Below are 25,425 nucleotides of genomic sequence, written 5' to 3'. Positions count from 1 at the left end.
AACAGGCACGTGCTTTTGAAAGAAAAAGAATGGGGGGGGGGGGGGAAATCCGTGTTGAGTGCCGGTCATCCGAGTTTAACTCGACAGTCAATTTCACTTGGCAACGGAGCACTTCATGCCTTAAAGCGCTGGGGCCGTAACAAAACAACAAACCAACAAGAATCCCCAAAACGCTGAGGCGAATGCCGCGCAGGTGTGCGGGGAGGGGCGGACACCGTTCGGTGCCACAGGTGACTTTTCGCCCACAATTTAACCTTTTTTACCACCACGGCGCCCTGAGGGCCGCGGGGCGGCAGGGGGCGCTCTGCCCCCGCCGTGCGGGGCTGGTCGAGGGGGAACCTTCTGGAAGGGCCCGGGGTCGGGCCGTGCCCGGGGGCTCGGGGGGCTCCGTGCCCTCGGTGAGCGGCCCCAGAGCCCTGGGTGCCGTGTGGCTGCCGCGTCCCGGGTCAGCGCAGAGGGGCAGGGGAGCTCGATCGCTCCCGCCTTGGCCCGGAGCCCGGCCCGTCCCCCGCTCGGTCGCGGAGCCGCTCGCTCTGCGCTGCGCTCCCGCCCGCCTCCATTTTCTGCGCGCTCCCCCCGCGGGCCGAGCGGGCTGTGCCGGCCGAGGGGCCGCGGGGCCCGGGCTGCCGAGGCGCCGTGAGGGGCAGGACCCGCCGGCGCACACACCTATCTCCATCCTGGACCCCGCTCCGCCGGCGGGGACCGGCGCGTTCGCTCGGAGGGCGCCGCCTGCAAACACAGGCTGGAAGGAGTCGCGGCTCTCCTCCCTTAGTATTTATTGTGATATATTTTGTTAACTTCTGGGCTCTCTGGAAGCAGCGCTGTGCCTGCCCCTCTGGCAGCGCCCGCATTAACGCTTTGTCCCGCTCATGGCTGTGGCCGAGCCCGGCCGGCGCCGCCCCGTCCCCGCGCAGCGGCGGCGCCGTGTGAGATGGAGAGGCTGCGGGGACCCGTGCGGGGACCCGTGCGGGGACCCGGGCGGGGACCCGTGCGGGGACCCGTGCGGGGACCCGGGCGGGGACCCGGGCGGGGACCCGGGCAGGGACCCGGGCACGGACCTGTGCGGGGACCTGTGCGGGGACCTGGGCACGGACCTGGGCACGGACCTGGGCACGGACCTGTGCCGGCCCCTCTCCTCGGGCGCTGCCCCGATCCCAGCAAAAGCGCCCCCAAACGCCAGCACCCACGGCGCCCGCTCTGCCCTCTCCCTCCCGAGGAACCGAGCACCGGGCCCCGGAGGATGTTTCAAAGACAAGGTTGCTGAAATCATACCGATCCTTTAAAAACGGCGCCGCCGGTTGTTTAAAAATACATGCACTGCCCCGTGTCACGATTTAGAAATGAGAGTTTATGACTATTTCTCCTGGAGTCTGCCTTTTTTATTTAAAAATATAACTAATTTAAAAATAATAATCAGAAACACGTGCATTGCCCTCGTATCACATTTTTACACGAGAGCCCATTGCTACTCCTCCTGAACTCTGCATTTTTTTTTAGTGTTCGTGAAGAGCAAGGTCAGTCCTGGGACTGAGAACTTTACTCGGCTGAGACGGCGGATTTAATTCCAGCAGTCAGCCCCGCGGCCGGGACAGAGGGATAACCGGGGATGTACCACCGTAAAACAACCCCGAGGTAGGAGTGGCACAGTCGTATTTTATCACTGCGGTTTGTCACCGTGCTCAGTATCACCCGGGGATCATTCTGGTTGTTCCGTTTTACCGAGCACTGTCTAAACCAGACAAAAAGACAGAGCCCGGCGAGAAAAGCTGCTCCTGTTGCTGACTTTGCATTCCCTCGGGTCTGATTTGTTCCCTATATATTGAAAGATGTAGAGTTGTTTTTGTTTGTTTTTTTTAATATATATAAAAATACATATATTTTATATAATATTTTTAATATATAAAATCAATGTCAATCAGAATATCTCAGTTCCAGCTTTACCCTTTATTAAACTGCTTTGGGAGGTTCTGCGTGGCCTAGTGCAGAGGGACGGAGTTGCTGCTTCGTGCAGAAAAGAGAACAGACATTGCGGGGGGGGGGGGAAGAACCACAAAAAGAGGTTCCTTCCGTTCCCTCCACGGTGGGAAATCCGCGCAGCAGCCGCGCCGCCGGGATCGGCAGTGCCGTGCCGTCCGCCCGTCCTGGGCTGCGATAGTTGTTGTTGCATTTTCATTTTCGTTCTTCGCTTCCCTGAGCTCTCCACAACGTCCCGGGGTTGGGGATTCTTCCACGCTTGCCGTGGCCGATTCGAGGTGCGGCCCCGGTGCCGCAGCCCTGCCCGGGTGCTGTTTGTGCCGTGCGCTCCGGGCGGGTCACACACGGCACGGCCGAGCCTGGGCACGGGGGCTTTGTTATTGCCCCCCCGGAGCGAACATGCGATGGGGTGGATAAAAGCGCCTGGTGGGTGCGGGGGCCGGCCGGGCTCCCGCCGTGGTTTGGGGTACCGGGTGCCGAGCATCCCACGGGCCGGGGCCGGGCCGGCCGTGCTCCCGGAGGGTCCCGCTCCCGGAGGGTCCCGCTCCCGGAGGGTCCCGCTCCCGGAGGGTCCCGCTCCCGGAGGGTCCTGCCCGGAGCGCGGCTGTCGCTGCGCGCACATCCATCCTCTTGAAGCGTTCTGCGATTAGGAGAGCCTTTTTTTTTTTTTTTTCCCCCGTTTTGGCTGTAACTTTCGCACACTGTTTCTGCAGTGCTCACAGCTGTTCATGTCATCCTTGGAGCGTGTTGCAGTGAATGTGGGGTTGAAACGAAGTCGTAGAACTTATTGCTTGTTAATGTGGGTGCTTAAAGAGAGGCTATGTAAATCCGTAGTTAGGCCTTTCTTGAAAGGTGGCCTGTTCTCTCCTAAGGCTTCAGCACCCAGCCCCTTCCAGCGAGATGAACGGGAATAGTGAGTGCTTAGCAGGTTGGGAAGATACTTGTCTTTGTATAAAAATGAAACCACGAGCCTTAGTGGGGTGCTCGTCCTGCAATAAGCGGGACTAATTCCGCGTTTTTCTCTTTGAGAGCCCCTTCTCACTTTGTTTTAATAGCGTGTATTGTGTGGAGAGCGACTGGAAATCGCAAAGAACTTTCAAATAAGTAAAAACTTTGACGGAGCACTGGTGATTAAATAACACAGGTCGTCAAAACAATTAGTGGAGCGTCAATAAAGTAATTTATTTGAAAGGTGAATGAAGGCAGAGTATTGCGGCATAGTTAGTAATGCAGCGTAAGCCCAGAGAGGTTTGGGAGTGGCTGGGTGCCGCTGGGGCCGGAGCAGCCCTGCCCCGGGACGGCGCGGCCGCAGAGCAGCTGCGGCATCGTCCGCTCGTCCCGCAGGGTTGAGGAGAGGAAGGAAAATACACCTGGATCCTGACAGGGGACACCCCGCAGGGATCCGCCGAGGGCCCCACTCGCTTCCCACCTGCGTCAATAGAAGTTTTGTCTTCCAGTTCATTAAAGTACAGTCGGGCTCTCCTCGTCGCCTCCATAGGGGCTTGGGGTTTTTTTCTTCTGGAAATCCTTATTAATGGATTCATGTGGTAAACATGGGTATAAAGTGGGCAATTAAAAAAAAAAGCAACAGTAAAGGCACGAAATAAAATAGAATAAAATAAAATAGAAAAAAACACCATAAAATAAAGTAACATAGAATAAAATAAAATAAATAAAATAAACCAACCACAAACCCCACACCTCCTGAACTCTGCATTTTTTACTGCCTGTGAATAGGAAGATCAGTCCAAGCAAAAATACTGAAATCTTGTTTTGGAAGTCTCTGTCGTAAATAGGTCTCATTAAAAAAATAAATTAATTTCTAGTTAGGGGAAATGAATAACTATCGCAGCCTTTTCACCTGAAGTGCTCACTTTTAAACTGGTGAGGTCATGTTTTAAATGTTCTGTACGTCTGTAACCGCGTGTTACTGAGATCTTTAACATCTACGGTGGCAGCCAATATTTTAACTACAGAAGTAATAATCAGGTGAGTGGGATTTCTAGAAACGTATCGTGTGTTTCCTCCTAAGCACGGAGACGCTGGGGGTCTGCCCTATTTTTTGCCGCCGACTCTCATTTTTTCGGCATCCCCAGGCTTCCCTGGAAGATCCTGACAGTTTCGGGAAGGCTCTGTTGCTTTCCAGTCTTTTCCAGGTAAACTCCGATGTAGTCTCAATTATTTCCTGGATGTATATGTTTATTATTTAAAACTAATTCCAGCAAAGTAGCCCCTGATAGTAGAATGTTTACAATGTATAACGTTGATTAGTTTTCCACAGGGAGCTGTCGTCTGGATCCAAATTTTTTTCCTCCTCATTTTTACCACTGTTTCCAAATAATCCCGCGTCCTTCCAGTGGAAAAGCCAGGGGAGCGTCTTCTAAAATGTTATTTAACACGAAATAACGACGCGTTTGAACATCCACAAAGTAGTGATTTCGTGCCTGCCCTCAGTCTATTACCTCAAATAACATCCCACGCTGTGTTCAGGGCAGGCGCTTGCTCTCCCGGCTCTTCCTGTGTCCTATTAATAGGACAAACCCGCCCGCGCATGACCCTTCCTACAAGAATTCGGCCACAGTTTGCTTCGACTTATATCTGGCTGCAAAACGGGTCCTGTAATTAAAAAAATACCAATACATTTTACCCTTTGAAAGCACTTCGATGGGGAGCTTGGGGTGCAAGAGTCGCACGCGTGTGCGCCTACAAACCGGAGTAGGTGCGGAGCCTCGCCCGCATCCTGACAACAGAAATCTGCTGGCTTTCAGTAAATAGAGCGTGTTTAGTTTGGTATTTTCTTTTTTTCTCAGGAAACGCGTCTTGGTTGGTATGCAAAAAGGAGAGCAGCCGTCAGGGACTTGCCGCTTATTTCCCCAAACTTTCTCAAGCGTTGGCAGGGCGGGAGGTGAAAGCACTTGAATAAAAAGCCTTTTTTTTTTTTTTTTTTTTTTAAAGAAAAAAAACCACGCAAACACTCAAAACCAAACAAATATGTATTTTTTTTTAAGCCTCATTAAGAAAAAAAAAATTAATAAGACACACCTATGTTTTGTTCCTAGGTAAATTTATCCACCACTGAGGGAGGACCCCAGCGGCTCCTGCCCCCGTGGAAAGGGTGCCGAGAGGAAGAGCTGCAGCCCCAGGCCGGCTGAAAACCCGGTAACATAAATATACCAGCATAACATCAACCCAGGTCCCGACCGGGACCATCGCAGCCGGGGCCCCCGCGGCCACGAAGCGGTACCTGCCAAAAAGTCAGGTCTCCTGGGAGGGGCTGGGAGATGATTTGCTGGAAGATATTAGGAACGAAGGAAAAACAGCTGGTAGAGGTGAGCTGGAAAGCTCTGTGTGTGTGTGTGTCCCCAGTCAGCACGTCCTTTCTTCCCCCCCGCCTTTTTTTTTTAGGGGTTCAAACCAGAGTATGTTTGCTCAGCAGGTACCCGAAGGTTTGCTCTCCCTGAGACCCTGAGGTTTGCTCTCCCGTTTTGCTCTGTCGGCCCCTTTGCGTTTATAGGTGAGCTTTGTGTGTTTGTTCCTCAAAAGTAGCTATTCTTGCTGTTAATGATTGTAAACATGTAAAAAAGGACGTCAGAAAAAGTGAATTCGCAGCCTGCTAGCAGAGAGCACCCCTCGCTCTCCCGGCAGCTGAAATAAGGGTGTAGATTGGGGTTAGGGAGCATCCTCCAATTTTAAGGGAGAAGTGCTTGAAGTCAAGGATGCCTCTTTTTTTTTTTTTTTTTTTTTTCCCGGCTTTTCCCTTCTAGTATTAAAGTCGTGCAGGAAGAAGACGTTTCTCCTCCTCCAGACGGGAGGGAAACAGGCGTGCACGGGTTTTTTAATTTATTTTTGGGTTTTTTAAAGATGTTTGTCACGCTGCTACCATTATTCCAAGGATCCTGTGAGGTTTTCATTCACTGCCCGGTTTTCAGGGCTCCTTTCTTCATATTGCAGCCAATCCAAATTGAGACTTCGGAGTGGAAATAAAAGGGGGAAAATCAAGACAAAATAATGATAATAAAAATATGAAGCAACCTCCCCACTTCCCTCTCTATCACCCCCAAACCAAGTTGCCCCCCCGAGCAAAATTCTCCTTGAGGAGGGAAGTTACTCCTCGTCCTGTCGGCACGTTTGAGTCATTTTATTTGCCTGAACTTTGGAACAAAGCTGGTTTCCAGAGGAAATTTCCACTCCTGCTGCCGCCTCGCACCAGAGGGCGCCGGGAGCCTTCCCAGGTTTTGCTGCCTCAAGCGCTGCTGGAAATTAACTCTTTGGGCGCTCTCTCTGAAGGCTTTTCCAACATTTTCCTTTGAAAATATACAGCTAGATTCTAACTTTCCCCCCCCCACCACCCTGTAAAATGCGTGTTGGTTTGTTTCGGTTTGGGTTTGTGAGGGTTTTTTCCCCGCTCTTGTGTTACCCTTTCCCAGCACTTCCAGGGCTTGACACTCCCCCCACAGCCCCCAGCACTCTGAGGAGATTTGCAGCTCCTCTCGCTCTCTCTTAACTTGGTTCTAATTAAGTCACTGCATCACGTTTGCGTGCCATTGCCGTGTTTTCCCTCGTAACTGTCAGGGATAAAAGTTTGTCTGGCTGTGTTTAAGCTCAAAGGGTCACTGAGGGCTCTTCAGGCAGGACCCCAGCGAAGCACAGCGCCAGGGAAAAGCGGTGAGTGAGCCAGCCCAGAGCACCTATCTCCCTGTGCCACCTGTGCTGTTCAGCTCTGGGCCTGAAGGGTGCGAGGCCAAACCCTAATGTGGGCATAGATTAATGTGTGCTACAGGGTCAGAGCTTCTTTACACTGAGACCTAAGGGAACCCACGGGTTTTCCCACGGACAGGAGTGTGTTGGGAGGACATCAGATTTGTGTCTGCCATGTTTCTGTCCCCAATGGCTGTATCTGATTTGGTTCTTACCCACTCACCTTCTGGCCTGACAGGATCATCAAAGTCCATCTCCTGGTCCTGCACAGACACCCCAACAATCCCACCCTGTCCCTGGGAACGTTGTCCAAACCCTCCTGGAGCTCTGGCAGCCTTGGTGCTGTGCCCACTGCCCTGGGGAGCCTGGGCAGTGCCAACCACCCTCTGGGGGAAGGACCTTTCCCTGAGATCCAACCTGACACAGCTCCGAGTTTGCTACAACTCAAAGAATACTTCAAGAATAAGTAACCCAAAGAGCAAATACTGCAGGAAATTATAGAAGACTTTACCTATAACTGGGGATTATAAACCTTCAGCTTCAGCAAAAGCATTTCTTGTGTTTATCTGTGTATGCAAATGCTGTGGCTCACCCTCTGAGACTCAGTTTTAGTGGCAATGCAGGTTGATTATTCATAGAAAAAACCCAGGCAATCTGTGGGTGAATATTTATTATTACTTTATTTATTTACTATAGCAGTCTGTTTTCAAACAGCGTAGAAGGACTATTTTCCAGAACAGACAGTGACAGGACAAGGGGGAATGGATTCACACTGAGAGAGAGCAGGGTTAGACTGGATATTAGGAAGCAGTTCTTCCCTGTGAGGGTGGGGAGGCCCTGGCACAGGCTGTCCAGAGAAGCTGTGGCTGCCCCAGCCCTGGAAGTGCCCAAGGCCAGGTTGGACGGGGCTTGGAGCAACCTGGGCTGGTGGAAGGTGTCCCTGCCCATGGCAGGGGGTGGCACTGGATGATCCGTAAGGACCCTTCCAACCCAAACCAGTCTGGGATTCTGGGATTCTCTAATTCTGCTGAGCAGTTGGTTCCTCGGGTGCTCAGTCCTGGTGAATGTTTGGGAACCAGTTTAGCTGCTTGTCCTACACGTCTGCCTCACTCAGTGACATGTGCTCAGCTGAAAACTACAATGCAGGTGTGTCAGAAACGACTCACTGCTGACTCATTAAAAAAGAAAAAACAATGCAGGCCTGAGCACTGATACCAGGTGAGTCCTGTCCCAGTGCAATATGTACTACCACCTTAACTAGTGCTCGGACAGTTTTTGAAATACAACTTTCAGGAAGCACATGAACATCTTTTCTTCATCATTTGTGCGACGTTTAACCATACCAAAACTAGATCAAGAACTTATCAATGTGGGCCTAGATATATGCATAGTGTGTAGTTTCCAACAGATCTTATAACTCTAAATAAATGAATAAAAAGGAAGATAAATAATAAGAAAGAGAAGAAGGAAGAATAAACTAAATATTAGGATGCATCATTTCCATGTTTCCTGTAAACCTTTATGCTATTCACATATCACTTAAGGATCAACAGAAATGCAAAATGCATGATCTGAAGATGCATTAAGAAATCTGAGGGAAAAAACCATAAAAACCAACAAAGAAAAACATTTTAATCCTGGGGGCTGGTGGAAAAACTCAGTTGAAGAGAAATAGTGTTTGTCCTTGTGTTATTTAAATGGAAATACAGATTTTAAAATTTTTTGTGACTGTTTCTTCATTTATGTCAGTAATTTAGCATCTGTCAACCAAAAAAAAGGAAAATGCATCAAAGGCTGCTGAGTTTACCCAAACACAAATCCCTCTACAGAACGTGATTTCATCACTTACTAGGTCATGTTGAGTTTTATCTGTCAAGTGTGTGTGTAAGGTGAGAATTCTAGTCTCAGAGCAAATAGGGCAGTGTGCTGGATATTGTGAGCAGTGTGTTAAAGGGCAGCAGCAGCTTGCCCAGCCCAGCCCTGGCAGTGCCTGGTTATCCCGGTGCCCAGCGTGCTGTGCCTGGGCAGCTCTGATGTTCAGAGCCCACTCTGCCACCTGCACAGGGGGTCTCAATGGACCTTCATGTCTGGCCATGGCACTGACTCACACCTGATAACTTCATTGAGTTTCTTTTTGGAGGAGGAGTGGGGGGCCTTTGGAGAGACTTCTCGACTCTTGGAACAACACAGGGGAAAAAAATCGTGTTAAAAGGCATCTTGGCCCTTCTGCCATTTTCATAGAAGCTGATGGTAAAACCCTCTTTCACTTTACTGGGAACAGGACTGAGCCACTTAAAATGCTATTTTGTAATATAAATCTTTTAAGTCTTAAATATTTCCATACAGTGCAGCAAAGAAGTCTCAAACGTCATCAGAAAGACTGCTTCTTGTTAGGCTGTTACAATGTGCTATTTCTGTTCAAATAACTTTTACTAATATGAAAGACAAATACATTTGTACAGTTTGGGAGCCTGACACTGCAGTTGGGTGTTTGCAGCTTTTATACATTAGCCTATTTAGGACAATAACTTTAACTCTTCAGTTGCATGAAACAAAGCCCAGATGTTTCTCAGCAGCGTTTCCTCCTCAGGTCTTTTAGCTGAGCCTTTCTGGAGTGGAGTGTAGAGTTTGGTTACAGTTAAGCTCGAGTCATATATTCCAAGAGTATGAAGGGGTGATGTAGTGAGGCACGAGTAGGAAGGGGGAAGAGGGACACTGAAGGAGGAAACAATCTTCTTCTCCAGCTAAGCTAAGTCCCCACCCGTGGGACCATGGAGAACTCTTAAGTTCTCATCTTTGGATCTTCTCCCTCCTTGGCAGTGACTTTAAAAAGGATTAAGTGAGAGAACAGCAGCAGAAAAAGCCCCCAAAATACCATGCTCTGGGAAGGTCAGGGAGGTTGCCTTCTCCAGATGTACGGGGGCTCCAGGGTTCAAATTTGAATCTCTCTGTGCTGAGTTGCTGTGATGTCCTGCCCAGCATCCTATCTTCCCACCCAGGAATATATGGAGGGCAACACAATTTTCGTGGATTAATTATTTGTTTTCCCTGGAGTTAGCCTGGCTGAGCAGCATTTATGGAGTCATACAGGTCTCACCAGTGATCTCCCAACAGAGGGGTATTGTCCAAGTGACAGCCTACCTGAGCTTGTGCCAAATGCCACTACAAGTCTCTCTTTTCTTTGTTTCTGGGTGTGTTGTGTCCAGTGGCAGTGTCCTATGATAGCTTTTCCCGGGAGGAACTGCCTTTATAGCTGGTGTCTTTATAGCACCTTGTGCAGTGGCCAAGGCTTACAAATACTCCAGAGGAGTAAAATGTAAAAACTGTGGTAGAACAGCCTCCTGTTTTGATGAAAAGTTGCTAGCAGTTATGACATAATGAACTTAACCAACAAGGCAATAAAAATTAAGTACCCTGTTTGTGAGTGATGCATATCCCATATTAAGGCTAAATTTCCTGTAAGTTATACATTGAAACATTTTCCATTATGATGTTCATAAAATTTTGTATTCAACAACATTGCTTCCTTTCTTAGGTTTTTGGAATCCAACCAGAGGACTGCAGGTGAGAGAGAAGCAGGGATACCCATCACCAGAAGGTTGTGTTCCAGCAGTGGGAAGGCTTTGGGAAGCTGCTAAAAGCATTCTACACTGCATTTTTCCCTGACCAGACTTCACGTGAGTGATCAAATGACAGGCCATCATTTTTTGTATTTCCGAGGAAGTAATATTTTTGCTACTTGTAAGTGACTATTTGTAATTCTTGCTATTATAGTAAGCACCTATCCAATCAATCTTGATTTTTAAATCTCTTTTAGTCTCTTGAACAAATACGTTTACAAGAAAAATCAGGTTTGTTTAGAATCATGGAATGATTTAGACTGGAAGGGACTTTGAAGGTCATCTGGTCCAACCTCCTACTCAAAGCAGACCTAACCTACTAAGATGGGTTGGTTTTCTATTAAATTTTTTTTTTTATTTCAATAGCAGTATTTTATGGCAATAGTTCTTGCTGAAGAGCTTGTTCTAAACCACTTTCCATTTACTAATTTCCCCTGTTAACTTTTGCTATAAATATTCCCTGTAGTTACCTTTGGAATCAACAATCCCTGTTCACAATTTATTCTCTTGCCTCTTGCATTGACAATGGCAAAGAATAGAGACTAACCTGAATATGCAGAGTAAAATACAGTTTGGAAAATGGGGTTTATTATCCCATATTCTGAAGAATGACCATACCTCAGTCCAGGATTATTGCTTTGAAGCTAAAGGAAATTAAACCATTCTTCTACCTTTAGGCCCAAAAGAAAATGACTTCATTTCCATGTATTTCTAGAGATGATGAGCTGCTGATCTATGATTCTTCTCAACTTATAGGACAGCTGAACAAAATGTAAAAACCAAAGGCCTGGCTTTGCTCTCAGCTGTTCTGGTATAATCCAAGCTCAGCTTCTCTGGTGTTAATGAATTTATTCCAGTTTTACTGTGCTGTGATCAAACCAGAATATATTGTATAGTTTGCGTGAAAGAATTGGGCCATTTTCTTCTGTTTTCAGATGATGAGCTGTCTGTTAGTTGGTCTGTAGCCTCCCTTTCTCACCCTTTCCCTATTCTATAATTTAAAAAAAATGTGTATTTGCAAAAGAACAGCGACAAACTCTACCTGAAAAACTGTGTTTCACAGTCTTGCAAACTCTTGTCTTTTAAAGAGAAGCCCCCTGCAGACCATGAAACCTGGGGAGGATCCTGTGGAGGATTTGGCCATGTTTAGAAAGCATCCAGAGTAGCTATGACAACTTCATGTCCGGGGGCCAAGATCGTGTCCACATACCAAATCTCTGACACTATGCAAGATCCTTATCCAACCTAAAGAGGAAACTGTAAAATTAGAATTGCCTAAAATAACCCCCAGAGAGACTAGTGCCGGTTCTTGAGAAGAGCTGGGGTTTTTTTGACATCTCAAATACAGCTTTTTCTTAAAATGTCTGAAACAGGAAACTTGTGAAAGAAAAGAAAATAATTAAATGAGTAAGGTATCCACAACCCTGGAAAAACAGGTTCCCAGCTAGGTCCTTTTTTTGTTATTTGCTGTGATTTCTTTAACCTTCTTTGATCAGTGAAATGGACTTGGAGTGTTATAGAAGCCTCTGAAATATATCAGTATAATTTTCTTGGGTTTATATTTGAAATGGGAGGGGTATCCAATGTGGGTTCCAGCTCCTCTGACCTGGATGAGCTGGGATTAATGCTGAGTGCAGCGAGGGAGGCTGATCTCAGCACAGGGAGGTGATCAGGGGCTGATCCATTACCTGGGCCAGGCAGTTCGGATGCTGACTGTATTTTTTTGGTATTACATGTGGAAGTGCAGCATTCCAACTGATAGAAATCTGCTTGTCCATGCAATGAATATGTTGGCTACAGCACCTGTAGCCTGTGCTTTCTGGTAAAAGCTGAGCTCTGTGTTAATTCTCTTAGCTATTGATTGGTAATATTGTTTCTGCTTCCTGTCTCTGCAGTGAGGTTTTTACATCCTGCCTGTAGTTGATCCCTTCCTGTTTCTCTGGGTATGGCAAGGTTCTGTAAAGCAGGTTTTTATAAAGGAAGAGAGACCTGCAAAATGCATTACTAAAGGTACTGATTTAAAAAACCAGGTGCACAAATGATGTTTGGGTTTAAGTAGCCAGGATGAGGTTTTGAACATTGGCTCAGGCAGAACCAAACTCAAACATTTTAATAATGGCATGTTAACATAACTGCCTTATGCAAAATATTTCTGGCTGCTTTTTATGAAAGTAAACAGAAAGAGTGATATATCTGGATAAAGAGGAGCAGATGGTAATTTTCATTATTCCTCCCTTCCCCTCTCCTTTTACTTGCATCCCAGTGAGGGAGAACTAAAAGACAAAATCTCCTCTTTAGTGAATTTGGAACAGAAACTCCAAAATAGATATCCCAACTTATGCCTTAACGTTTGCCCTGTGGGGTCATACTCTTGAACACTCTTCCTCCACTGGATTAGTAAGACCAAAGGATTTTTGTCACTGAAAAAAAAATGTTCACATTTTACACGAGTTAAGGACTGCTTTGATTTGTGAGAACTCATTTTCAGTGTCTAAGTTCTTATCCAGGAAGAACTCTCCACTGTGAGAATGGTTATCTGCAGGTCAGTTTTAACTTGGCATCCTCCACGTTTGGCAGCAGATTTTAGCTTTACGTAACACTGAGTTATTATTAATGCACCATATTGCAGATTTTATGAAGGAATCAAGTTTTCAAGTGTTGGGGTTTTTTTTCAAGTCAGGAAATGCTACAGATAGGCTTTTCACAGGCATGTCACTTTATGCTCTACGTGTCCCGTGCATTTCATTATATTTCCCTTAAAATAACAATCCTTAGGTTAGTGCACATATTTAGTAATCAAAGCCATGTATTATACTGCCTGAATACAAAAGGTTTCACTCCATGTTTCAAGATCTTTTTCATTCTCCACATTTATAACATGACCTGTGTTAATATTGCATTGGCACTGGTGGGTTTTTTTTTTATTTGACACAAGTCTAAGGATGTCTGAGTGGTCCTGGTTCAAGGTGTCTGTCACATGAGGCACAGCATTTCTGTCAGTAAAGATTGCTTTGTTTTTAAATTCAAGTGAATCAGAAAAAATACCTGTAAAAGGCTAAAAAGTATTTAAGGGTGGTGGAGGATGCACTTGGGGCCAGCAGTTCATACAGTGGTGGGTAAAGTGGTGTGAGCCTGGCATGTGTATAGGGATGGCACTTAGCAATTGCTTATTCTGTTTGCCTTTTTTGTTGACTGATGTTTTTATCTGGCTCTCTGGAGTGAGGTATGCTGGATGTACTGTGGCTTTCCAAAAGGAAATACTGAAGTAACCCACACGGAGCCATAAGGAAAATAAACTGTCATTTCTAACACACGGCACATGAAGAAAAGCCCTTTCACATCACTTTGTTTCCTGCTCAAAGCTGTTTCTCAAACTGTGTAAGATCTCCAGCTCACATTATTGTTCTGAGGGGCTTCATACAAGAAGGGCTTTTTTTGTCTAGCAAGGCTAATGAGGTCCTATAGCAAAAAGACACACAATATCAGTAAGGAAACAGCTAATCTGACATTAATGTTCAATGTGTTCACTCATTTCCAAATGCATATTAATTTGGTGTAACTTTTCTGCCTTTGTACTAGAATAGAAAGTAGGACATCTGTGAGTACAGTAATTAAACAAGTTAACTAAACCCCATTTGAACAAAAGGCTTGGCATGGCCATGTTCCCACAGGTGCTCTTTCTGTGCTTTCCAAAGCTGGGTGGGTTCTGCTCTGTGTGCATCACCATCCCCTGTCCCTCACACACCAGCCTTGCTAGTGCAGCAGTCGAGCACTGCTGTCACAGGAAAAGCCATCGTGCATTTCTGGTGTTCCTGGGATCCACCAGCATTGCCAGTCTCCCCATCTCCTTTGTGGAGGACACAAATTAAGGGGTTTTGTAGCTGGAGTTGAGGGATGAGACATCCTATCGCTACATGCAGAGGTAACAGAGCTTTTTAGGTCAGAGATGTCGCAGATGTTTCTTTTAGGCCCACATTAGAAACTTTTGCTCATACACTGATGTCAGCCTGGGTCTGAAAAAAACATAAATCCCACCTGGCCACTGGAGCTGAGCCAGCACAGTTCCTGGCGTGGACACAGCTGTGCTGCCAGGAAATGGCTGCTGCCAGATTAACCTGTTGGGTTCAGAGCCTGGTGCAACTCCAGTGGCACAAAATCCCCTCTGGCAGTGCCCTTCCCTGCTGCAGAGCTGTGTGACACTCACAGGGACTGGGACTGCAGACAGAGGCTCCTCAGGGCAGCAGTTGAGATGGGCCTGGTGTGAGAACAAAGGGGAGACAAAGACACTGAGAACGTGTCTGAGAACACAGCAAGAGTCATTGGCAGGTCTGGTAGGAGGTGTCCCTTTTGACTGCAGGAGCCCCTTCGAAAACTTCCCACTCCATAAATCCATTTTTTTCGCCCCTGGAAGCCACATTTCCTATGTATGCCACTGGCTGCAGGAACATCTGCTGGTGGGACTAGGTTTGTTTTGCTTAGAAACACCCAGCATTTATTGCCCTTCAGCTAAATGCTGAAGGGTCTGTCCCAGGAGGACTGCTCTGGATAGCAGAGAGGAACTGGGTCTTCAGCCAGACCCTAGTGGGACAGTAAATGCCTCTGGTTCTCAGCAGATCCTCCAGCAAGAACTCTCTCTGCCTGCTTCACAGTCCCAGCAAAAGGACTGCACAAACCCATGACCCAGCAGTATATCAGGTTCAAAGTATTTCTTCTGTCGTCACGTGCATCTGCCTTAGGTTATCAGCAAACCACAGAGAGTTACACCAGCGAGGAAATATTCAAAGGTCAGCCCAGGATCACTCTGAGTGACAGGGGGTGATGGGGTTTTTATTAGGCTTTCTGTCTCTGGTACCTGTTGATGTAGGAATGGCTGAGTTCCTGGGAGCCAGCAGCTCCAGGACCCTTTAGTCTATGGGGACTTGTTTTATTACCCTTTCTTCCTGAGATGAACATGAGAAACTTCGATGGGTTGCAGCAGTGGCAGAGAAACATGACTGTGATGCTCTTTGACCAAAATCAATTGTCCAAAGCACTTCAGCATGGAAAAAATGTCACTGGACAACGAAAACAACAGGAGTTAGTGGAGTGAAGCTGCTGGAGAGGTGATTGTTCACTGTTTTCTGCAGTATGAGAAGTAGAGGGCATCAAGTAGAGTTTAAATTACTCAATACTTAAAAGAATCTCTGGTTCCTGAGATAAATGGTTGTTTCAATGAAAGTATTAGAATTATTTTTGGTCGAATATCAGGAACTAGTCATCAAAGAGATTTGATAATGTAGCTATTTGAAATCCATATCTTATAAGTGTGAAGTTCTGGCATGACTGGAATGAAAGTATAGGTGAGTCAAGCACAGTAATTCTGACCCAACTGTAGGCTACAGAAAGTTTGCAGTTTTCTATTCCAGCCAAAGACAAAAAAATGTAATAATCCAAGTATCAGAACTTCTAAACTAATTTTCTGAAAAATCAGGTGCTTCAGAACAATATCCAAGTCTCAAGATACAGCAGTGGAACAGAACATTCAGTGGCTGTGTTTGCTGGGCAGAGCCTGGCAGGGCAGCAGGCACGCCTGTCCTGGGAGCAGTGCTTGGGAAGGGGCAGGGCACAACCCCTCATTCCCACCGTGGGCACAGCCCAGCACCAGCCTGGGGACAATGGCAGTGCTCCTGTGAGCTCGGAGGTGCAGGAACCAACCACAGCACAACGGGAAACAGATTTTGTTCCAAGCTAGAAAAGCCTTTGCCCCCAAGTATTTTTAACCCACGTATTTCAGAGCATGTCAGACAATTGATCAGCAATCTGTTGCTGAAGTGATGTATTTATCTGATGCGTGGTTTCACTTAGCAGCTACAACACGTACGGCAGAGAACTGAAAAAAATGAACTGGAACCCTATGCAACAACTCTTATTCAAAACAGATGTATTACTTGGTATATGTTTAACATTCTCCTCATAATCCCAACTTGATCCTTAACCATCATGCATTAGAGTGTTGCTTTTAAAGAAGATGAAAATGGGCTGCTAAAATGCTGCCCATATAATCTGAATTATTTTCAGCCCTGTTGTTAAAGCTTAGAGATAAAATTCTCTTTTGAACTAAGGTTGAAGGCATCGTGTTTGATATATTGGTATAATTCCTGCAATATAAATACTCATAAATTAAGTTAGTGGTATGGTATGATTTCCTGTAATCTGTTTCCAGAATCAATATTTTATTGAATGAACTTCTTATTTTAACTTCTCACTTACTGACCCAGTGGTGCAGCTGTAACGTGTGCTTGATCACTCACTCTTTTAAAATCAGATCTGACTCTGCAGCAGTGTAGATGGGGCACGGTTTTGGAAGAATCTCACTTAATATTGTGTGCATAGAGATTGAAAATAGCACTATCACACCCTAATGTAGATTCTCCCATCTTAACATCCTGTAGTACTTTAGAAAACGGCCATGTAATATAATCCCCATTTTATGGGCAGGAAAACTGAAGCCATGATTATTTCCTTCTTAAAGGATGCTTAACTTTAAGCACCTCCCTATAACATCTACTTTTGTAAATGTGGGTTTTATTTTTAAGAATCCCTTATGCGTAGCAATTATCATTCAGCTAATTACCCAAGATTTATTGCAAGCCTCTGCCAGTGAGTGTGTGACCTCGTGCAGAGCAAAAGGCTGTTTGTTCCGAGCAGGTGGAACTGTCTCACCCATTGCGCCGTGCCGGGGGTGTTGACAAAGGCAGCAGCAGATGAGGATGCTCTGCAGTACTTTGGGGGCTGGGGTGGTCCATTGGCACTTCTCTGGGGCAGTGCACAGTTCCTGTGCTGTGTCCTTCTCGGGAACACAAAAACTGCCAGCAATCACCATCAGTCCCTGCAGGTCTCCTGGGAGCCTCGGGTTCCTGCAGCAGAACCTGGTGCTGCATCTCTAAGCTGCACAGCCAAGAATGGGATGATTTCCCTCTCCTCAAACAGTTCCTCCCTCCCTCTTTTCTTTGCCCTTGCTTGTTCTGCGTCTGTGCTTTACAGGCTACACCACATTTAAACACACAGTGATCCCACTGTGGGTTTTGGGGGTGGAGGAGGGAATGTAGGAGTACTAGCAGAAAAATTGCTCTTTTTGTGGTGACCAGAGCAACTGTATTAGACAAAACTGCTTTTTTTTATCAGTGTTTAAAAAGTGTTTTCTGATGTGGTAAAAACTGTTATATGGATGGAGTTCAAGAAGGTGGAGGGCATGTGAAAGTTTATTTTATAAAGGGAAAACTGGATTGTTTTGTAGTAGGGGTTCTGTACCTAAAATGTCTCTACAGATTGAATTTCCAAAGTGTTCTCAGACACTTTGTTTCAGATGGGCAAATGGAGAATGAACAATAAGGTTTGTTGATGCCTTCGTAGATGCAGTCTGAATGCTCTGATTTACACAATGTGGTCTTAGGTTGATGATGCCACCATAAGACTCCAAGACCTGACAAGTCTAATCCTGAGAAATCCCCTGCAGCCAGTGCATACTGACTTCATAGGAGCGAGATATGAACCTGCCATCCAGCTTCAGCCTCCTCTGTAGATCAGTCCAGGACATCACTCTTGATGCTTCCAAGGACTATAACTCCACAAAGGCTGGTGTCATTCTCCAGTGGAGTTTAAAATGGAATTTAGGAGATCTGGTATTCCCAGGGCAGCCATGCAGTGCTGCAGCAGGAGGGAAACAGACCTCCAAAACATGCCACTATAAGAAAAGAGCAAGGAAAAGCCCAGTCCTGGAAAATGCACTGGCACTACAAAAGAGTGTGGAAGTCTGGGGAAACAATGAATTGGAGCTGAAAAATACTATATCAGTCCTGTATGGTTTTAATAAGTAGTTGGAAGGTCTTCCGTGAGGGGTTTCTGTTCAATTTTATCTCACTCAGGGATAGAAGTTGTTCATTTGGTCCCATAAAGAGCTGAACTTCCTGAGCAGGCACATTGGAAGTTCTCTTACATTGGCATAGGAAGCTATTTCTTTTTTGTAAAACATTTCACATTTATGTTCTCCCAGAATTAAAGGCATAGGGCCTGCTCCAGAGCCCTCTGCAGTCACTGATACCCTCACACTGATCTCTGGGAGCTTTAGGGCTCTCTTTTGGACCTCCTTTTTTTTCCCCCCCCAGTTAGCTACCATTTATATAACAGAGTTAAAAATTTGGGAACTCAAAGCACACAAAGAATTTGCAGTTTGGGATAGGAAGGGAAGGATTCCACATCCAACCAAACCAACCCCTGTCTTCCCTGCTACTTGCTGCTAAGCATGAGGAGAGTTTTCCAGCTCTGGGTGGGACTGACAGCTCATTGCTGGGTTCCTGCTGCTCCTGGGAAACCACCATTCATCCAGCCTGCAATCTGCAGAATAAAGGAACCAGATAATCAATGACACTCTCCTCTGTCCATATTTAAACATTTATGGCATAGATGTTGACAGATGATCTCACCATCTAAACTCCCTTTGTAGTTGACGGAAGGACAAAGACACTTCTGTCTCATATTTTTGCAAATAAACAAATGGATATACACATATACAAATGTAAAGGCTCACAAAGGTTAATTTAAATGGTATCCTGACAAAACTTGAAGAAGAGAATGAGAAATTCTTTCCTGACCTTTTTTTCTCTTGTGCTTTGCCAATTCAAAGGGAAGTCAGTGTGCTTTGTGCAGACAGAAGTGTAAATCTTTTGAAACTCCAGCAAAAAATACATACAGCAGATATAAATACAAATAAAATTCAGGGTAGATGACACCTTTCTGGAGTAGTTATGACTGGATATTCTGTCTACAACTAGCTGTTACATTAAGGCTGTGGGAACATCTACAGTGACAAAGCTGACACTTCATTTTGGCCGCTTTAATGAGGTGTTCGGTGTCCTGCTCCTCTGCTGGGCTTTTGCATCACCAACCCAAAAGCTGCACCATCACTAATGCAGAGAGAGTCTTTTTCTGTGTCGTGTCCAGTCAATCAGCTTTCCTCCTGTGCTCCATCCTGCAGTCTCCCTCTGAGGCAGAGCTGCAACCTGAGGGTCATAGACCCCAGGGAGTTCTTCGTTTCCTGAGAAAAGATGAAACCACTGCTACCTTTGAACAAAACCATTTATCTTAGTACAGAACCAGTGTCTTGTTCATCCCCAAAAACTGAGCTGAAGAGAAGTCTCAGCCCTCCCTCAACACATGCGATTCTGTCCTTCATGAAGGTTGCAAAAACATCTGTCCTGACACATCTGGGATCACAAGGAGACTGATTAAAAACCTGGAAGACAGACTGAGCTTTCCCAGTCTGAGCTTTCTGCCATGGAAGCAGGCGCCATAAGGCAAACCTGACTGATCTTTTGCAAAAAAAACCCCAAAACAACCCCAAACCACAAAGAATCCCCCAAAGATGGAAAAGGTCTTTGTAGTCAGTTGCTGTTCCCTCGTTGTTCCTGAGCTGCTGGAGCCCTCTCATGTCTCCTCGAGCTGCTGCAGAGAGGTCGGGAGGAGCCCTTGGACACTGGCAGAGGAGCTCTGTGCTCAGGAGATGGTGCTGGCTGATGGCAGCCCGGGCCAGCTCAGGAGATTGTGCTGGCTGATGGCAGCCCGGGCCAGCTCAGGAGATTGTGCTGGCTGATGGCAGCCCAGGGCAGTGCTCAGGAGATTGTGCTGGCTGATGGCAGCCCAGGGCAGTGCTCAGGAGATTGTGCTGGCTGATGGCAGCCTGGACCAGTGCTCAGGAGATTGTGCTGGCTGATGGCAGCCCGGGCCAGCTCAGGAGATTGTGCTGGCTGATGGCAGCCCGGGCCAGCTCAGGAGATTGTGCTGGCTGATGGCAGCCCGGGCCAGCTCAGGAGATTGTGCTGGCTGATGGCAGCCTGGACCAGTGCTCAGGAGATTGTGCTGGCTGATGGCAGCCCAGGGCAGTGCTCAGGAGATTGTGCTGGCTGATGGCAGCCCAGGGCAGTGCTCAGGAGATTGTGCTGGCTGATGGCAGCCCAGGGCAGTGCTCAGGAGATTGTGCTGGCTGATGGCAGCCTGGACCAGTGCTCAGGAGATTGTGCTGGCTGATGGCAGCCCGGGCCAGTGCAGGAGATTGTGCTGGCTGATGGCAGCCCAGGGCAGTGCTCAGGAGATTGTGCTGGCTGATGGCAGCCTGGGGCAGTGCTCAGGAGATTGTGCTGGCTGATGGCAGCCCGGGCCAGCCTGCAGGCCGTGGCACATCTGCCCTGGGCTGGGCACTGGGCTGGGTGCTGGTGGTGCCCCTGCCTGCTGTGGCAGCAGAGGGTGAGCAGTGAGAGGGGAGCCGAGCAGAACACGCTGGCCTGTCCCTGCAGGACGCGGTGTCTCCATGGGTGCAGCTGGGCTGCCCACCACGGTCCTGTGCTGGGCAGGGTGTGGGAGGGTCCCTGCACCCCACGGCTTCGCTGCACAGCTCCTGGGGGCACACCGAGTTGGGACTGAAAGCCAGGAATTCCCTCTTCTTCCTCTTGTTGTGATACAGAAAAGATTTCACCAGTCCCGTCAAACAAGAAGATCCATTGGGGTAATTAAAAAGTACTCATTTAATACAAACGTCTGGTGTTGCAGTAAACCGGCTGTTTTGTCCACAAAAACCTGACCATGTTTTCAATTAAGCCTCATCCCCTTACTGATGTTTTCATATTTGTGCTACATTTACATAAAGTTTCCTGACAAAATATGTCTTTCCTCTTGCATGTTTATGTGTTTCATGGTTCAGCACATCTGTGGAATTGTTTAGCTATCAACAAAACTAACGCAACACAAGAACTGATCTCATTGGAGCTTTCTCTCACCACTTGGACATTATGGTGCAACTATTCCTTCAGGTGGGTTTCAGCTCCAGGCTGTTCCCTGCTCTGCCACTTCCCAGGGAGGAGCCCTCCCCTGCTGAAGATATTTGGGATGTGGGTGTATGACTGTGACCCGGCCAGCTGCAGGAGCCAGCCAGTGTGTGAGCATGGGCTCAACCTGCAGAGCCCTGCATTAGACACCTCCCTGTAGAGCTTCATCTTTGCAGAGATGCAGAATCCCCTTCCCAGAGCCTGCAGGGCACTGCAGGGGGATGGCTGGCTAATGGTCATGGATCCTCAGTGGGACACAGGTGTCTCCTGTGCCTCTGAAACCCCCCCAGTCTGACTGGAGAGTCACTTCTCTCTATCCCAGCAGCCACTTCTTCCATCACATTGTTTCACACTTTCTACCACTGTGGGAACATCGTGTTCATACATGAGGGAGGAATTTAACTCTCTGAATGGACCTGGGTGTCATCAGCTTAACAATACTGTTCAGATAAGGAAATAAATGCTACATGATGGTGCTTACCCTTGCTTGTGACAAAACAACAGCTGTTGTACAACCTTCCTTTGAAAATTATCTATGGAGTAGCTTTCACTTTCATAAATGCACACAGGAGAAGTGGTTTGGTAGGATTAGCATTAGCCTTAAAAAAATGATATATTATGCAACCGATTCTTAGTTTTTAAATCTTCACAGGTGGAGAAGACACACATTGATCAGGACAGAGTCACATGTGAACGAACCAGCTGAACTGGGAAAAAACTTGCAGTGGCCAATATGTAACAGCTGATGAAAAGTTTGGGAGCATCCTGGGCTCAGGGGCCAGTTGGCCTGGAACAGCCCACATTTACATTAGTAAATTCCTGGTTAAACAGGGTGTTTGCATTCAGAGCCGTGGCCTCACCTACAGGCATTAGCCATGGCTTCACTGCTGGTGGCCTTTCGGGACCTCTGAGGTGCGTCTTACTCACAAATCATTGTTTATTTTAAACTCTGTGACGGTTGAAGTGCAGCTTTGTGAGAAGATATGAAGTTCTTGGCAGCAAGTGTGCTGAATTGCCTTTCTCTTTGAAAAGAGGGAGGCTGTTCACAGTGCTGTGTGGGAGGGGGATGAAAGGCATAGGACCTAAGCTGGAACAATGTTCGTGCTGGGTTTCAAACGCAGTTTTTGTAGCAAAGGGCAGTGGAAGAGGCTGGACTGAGAGGCTGAGCAGCCTCCATGCTCAGAGGCCTGGAACACCCAGCTGAGCAACCTGCTCTGCCCACACAATTGTCCCTGCACTGAGCAGGAGGGTGGACTGAGGGCCCTTCCAACCTGAATGGTTGTCTGTGGAGCAGGGTGTGACCCTCTGGGGCTCACTGAGGCTCCCCAGACTGTGCTCGGGTCAGGACAGTGTCACTGAGGGGACAGCTGTTCTGCAGCATCAGCCCTGCAGAATGCCCAGAAATGGAGAGGAAATATGTGCAGATTTAAAATCTTAAAACCACAAGTATAATAAATTCTCATTTAATGTCAGTGAGTTAATGCTGAGAAGGTAAAACAGAACATCAGATGTTCTTATTTTCCCCGAAGCCCAGCTAACTTCACAGACAGAGATTATCATAGGAGCAGTTTCTGAATAACCCATTTCAACAGCAGGATTTGTGGCTGGATGTCATTGTGGTAACAGCACTGCAGCTGCTCTTTCAACAGTTTGGCTCACACCTATGCACTTCACCCAGCAGTTAATATACATGCTTTGAGTGGTGTGGTGATCAACACACACAGTTTCCTGGGTGGGCTGCAAATCCCTAAGTATGTATTTTTTCAAGTCGTTGAAGTTTCTGAACATTTTTGTGTGATTGTTGTTCTTACTCTCTTTGTCACCTTACGATGTCTCAACACAGATTATTTGTTAGAAAGCCAAGAGCCAGGTGGAGTTCCTGGGGAAAAGGAACAACTAAAAATACTTCTGTTCTGTATTCATTCAGTGACATTGTCTGATACCGTATTACACGAGATTACTGATCTAATGGAGCCTGACATCGTACAAGAACATGAAGCATGAGCCCAAACCTGCCCTAAGCTGTGACACCAGGCCTAGAAAGCACTGTGGAGTGATAATGTGCCAATTGGACCTGTCCATTTGTGTTATTGCAGGCAATGGAAGACAAGCCTTTCCATCCTCCCCTCCAGATTCACCCTCTGTAACAGTTATGAATGAGAGGCTGAAACTGTGAATTACTCAGCCTGTTCATCAAGAACAGCAGGGCCAAATTCTTCCCCCTACCTGGCATGAAGCTTTATTTATTAACTTGGTGGGAGCTTCTGGACTGCTCAGAGTATCCCAGTCAGCCTGGTGTCATCTGAAAAGAGCTGTCACTCTTCCCATTCTGAGAGGGTACTGATGAAAGGCAGCAATGCTCCCCTGGAGGGGCTGTGTAGTTATTAAGAAGTAGCCTAAATGTGAAAAATAAACAAGTAATAACAAGTTTTAACCACCAACAGCACAGGCTAAATATGAAAGATGAGGCAAAGGAAATGTTGGTGTCTGGCTTTTCAGTCCTTCCTATCAGGATGAAATTAAATATCTTTCTACTAAAAGAGAGCCTGACCAAAGACTGCTGAAATCAGTGGAAAGACATCCACTGCAGAGGGTTTCTAGAAAGGCCCACCATTCTGAAGACAATTGGCTCACACACAGCCATTCCTTCCTGATGGATATTTGCAGCTGGGGCTAATAATAGTATTTAATGTTCTTTCTAATAAATCTCTTGTCATATGTTTAGTATGTCCAGTGTTAACTTACATTTCAAGCACGAAATATGTTTATCTCTACTGGGAGTTATCAGATGTAAACACATCAAAATGCTGTGACTATTTGACCCCTGCAAACTAAGATAATTCTGTAGGATCCAGATCTCTGGGTAGAATTATTTCCTTTTTTAGTATCTTGATGGAAAGAAGTTTATACTGGCCCTTGAAAATGGTCTTTATCACGTTTTCTTATAGATACTATCATTCTGGTTCTTTGCTTTTGTTTTCTTCTTTTTTTGGAGAACCTCTATATGTCATATTATCTGCAAAAATCGCGTGTACGTGGAGGGGAGTTTTGAACACATGCCACACATTATAAAAAGGAAACTGTGCTTACAAGTAAATTTCTGAAGAAATTTTTCATTTTGCAGGATCACTTCCTATATTCCTTTTGTCCTTCTGTTTCTGACACAAGCAAAATCCCACTGCTGACTGAGGGACAGGCCTGTACACTCTCTCTATACATAACAGAGAAGAGGAGCTGGATGTGTCTCTAGAATCTCCTCCTCCTCCTCCTAACTAGTCATGTCTTGCAAAACTACAGTCTGTGAAACCAGAATTGATTTTCTGTTGAAAACTCACTGAAGTTTTGAACTGATGGAGGGGTTTAATCCTGGCCCTCTCCCAAGCAGAAACACATTCTGAAAATTGAACTTAAAGTCTCTCTGTGGAAACTGCATTAGTATTAGCAAACAGTCTGCTGTCGCTGTGGGGTACAGCACTTCAAACCAGCTATTCCAGCATGGAATTCTCCTCCCCTCCCTCAGATGCTGTGAACTGTTGGGGCTCAGTCCAGCAGAGCACTGGCAATGCTTGCAGTCCCCTTTGGCAGGCGAGCAGCAAATGACTCTGGGCTGGGATTCTGTCCCAGAACAACTATCCCTATTGGAAACCTTAGCTAAGTCGAGGAGCACCACATCTGTAATCTATACCTTTCTTCTGCAGGCCTCCTAAAATAAGGATGGATAAATATAGAAACCTGTTGAGGCCAGCACGTGGGGACAATGTTTTATTTGAAGGGGGGAGAACAGGCAGACGGTCATGTCACTGGCTTTGAGGTAAATCCCAGCCCTGCTCCCAGCCTGCTGTGCAAACATAGGTGGCATTTGCACCTATACAGCTTTTCCAAGTTCCTCTGGGAGGGTTACCAGACTGGGGAAGGATGGCACTAGTGCTGGGATGAGGAAAGGCAGGTCTGTGCCAGACAGTGTTGCCTCTTCTGGTGCATGACCACATCCCACTGTTGGGGAGCTCACAACACTAAAACTGGGAGTTTAGGCACTGGAGGTCAGTTTTCTGGAGACCAGAGTCCTTCTTCTGCCACTTTCCTTGTTTGTGATTGTAGGAAAGCTGTTGCTCCACCTGGTATCTGTTTCTCTGTCCCCACTTCACTGGGTAGTGAAGTGGTGCAGGGATGAACACACAACATGTTGCCAGAAGTCTCCATCTCAGTAGTCCCATAAAATATTCCTTCATTGCATTGCAGGAAATGATCTGCTTGGGCAGCCCTGGGCTGTGTGTGCT

General features: G+C 46.7%; 1 long non-coding RNA gene across 1 annotated transcript; it reads left to right on the top strand.

Moving 5' to 3' along the window:
- The first annotated feature begins 1,032 nt into the window (after positions 1-1,032).
- Positions 1,033-23,868, top strand: LOC135413925 (uncharacterized). The gene is made up of 4 exons (XR_010430498.1): positions 1,033-1,256; positions 1,498-1,632; positions 4,071-5,133; positions 5,380-23,868. It is a non-coding gene; the product is annotated as an uncharacterized LOC135413925 (long non-coding RNA).
- Positions 23,869-25,425: the final 1,557 nt, after the last annotated feature.

The sequence above is a fragment of the Pseudopipra pipra genome, chromosome 5, assembly GCF_036250125.1.
Source record: "Pseudopipra pipra isolate bDixPip1 chromosome 5, bDixPip1.hap1, whole genome shotgun sequence".
Taxonomy (NCBI): domain Eukaryota; kingdom Metazoa; phylum Chordata; class Aves; order Passeriformes; family Pipridae; genus Pseudopipra; species Pseudopipra pipra.
The sequence above is the reverse complement of the archived record's forward strand: the minus strand, read 5'-3'. Positions and strand labels throughout refer to the sequence as shown.